Source organism: Myotis myotis, unplaced genomic scaffold (assembly GCF_014108235.1).
Source record: "Myotis myotis isolate mMyoMyo1 unplaced genomic scaffold, mMyoMyo1.p scaffold_m19_p_3, whole genome shotgun sequence".
In the NCBI taxonomy this organism is placed as follows: Eukaryota; Metazoa; Chordata; class Mammalia; order Chiroptera; family Vespertilionidae; genus Myotis; species Myotis myotis.
This window is the reverse complement of record NW_023416335.1, coordinates 28471950-28473113: the sequence shown is the minus strand read 5'-3', so window position 1 is coordinate 28473113 and position 1164 is coordinate 28471950. Positions and strand designations below refer to the sequence as shown.

Below are 1164 nucleotides of genomic sequence, written 5' to 3'. Positions count from 1 at the left end.
AGTTACATAGAAATTAATAAAATGAGTATATTTTATCTTAAAGCCTTTATAATGAAGTTAAAGACATAGTAAGAAAAAATCTTATAGCTTTACCTATAACTACTTTCATGATTGAGCAAGAAAGTCTGAAATAAGTTAAACGTTCACTATAAGAAACCATAAAAAGACAAGCAAAAGAGAATGATAGAGAGTGGGCTAGAAATGGCGCCTTGCTTGATTGCTGGTGTGTGCGTTGGCCCCTGGCGGGGAGCTGGAGCAAGAGCAGCTTCCACGCAAGCTGCAAGCTGCGGGCAGAGCTTGAGGCCGCGTGGAGAAGCACAAGGGTGGCGACCGCCCAGTGGTCCCGCACGCCTGGCTTCCTCCCGCCTGATCTGGGATCTGCACCAATACCCGCGAGAAAGGGATGCCACAGTGTACCTTCATGAGCTCCTAGACCTAGAAGGCAGTGAAATCTACTTCCCAGAGGTGGGGAGGCCTCCTAGGAACCCAGAGCTCGCTGCCCGCCTGGAGAAAATGAAGATACAGCTGGCCAATGACGAACATAAGCGGATCACCGCAATGTCACCTGTCAGGACTCAAGGTATGGTGGGATTCTGAGTGACCTGGGCAAGGAGGGGAGGTCAGTGAAGGCCCTGGTCATCACCATCTTCTACTTCATTGTCACGGTGGCAGCTGCCTTTGTCTGCACGTACCTGGGAAGCCAGTCTATCTTCACAGAAGTGGCCTCGCGGAAACTGGCTGCGGTGATGGTGGCCTCTGTGGTGGGTCTGGCTGAGCTGGATGTCATGGCGCGGGTGATGGAAGGCGAGTTGGGAGAGATACAACTGGTGCTTCATCAGCAAAGTCTGGAGACGGCTTCGAGGGTCCCCAGGCTCCCAGCTGCCGATCACTGACTCGCAGTCAATCCATCAGATTCTTTTCGCTCAGGTCTGGTGAGTCAGGGCCACGCCAAGGCTACCTGCTATTTCTGTGGGCAGCCTCATCCTCTGTCAATTGCCAGAGGGGGCAGTAGAGGAGACTCCGACAACTGAGCAGAGCCGGTCTGTGGGTACCTTCTCCTGATCCTGATGCCTGTGTGCCTTCTCCAGTCCAGTCCAGGCACTGCTGAGGTTTTCCATCGGGAGTGAATAGAATCCAGGCCCAAGGGTACACATCCGTCGTCAT

General features: G+C 52.7%; 1 pseudogene; it reads left to right on the top strand.

The window, feature by feature from the left end:
• The first annotated feature begins 217 nt into the window (after nucleotides 1-217).
• On the top strand, nucleotides 218-893 carry LOC118649847 (annotated as a pseudogene).
• The last annotated feature ends 271 nt before the right edge of the window (nucleotides 894-1164 follow it).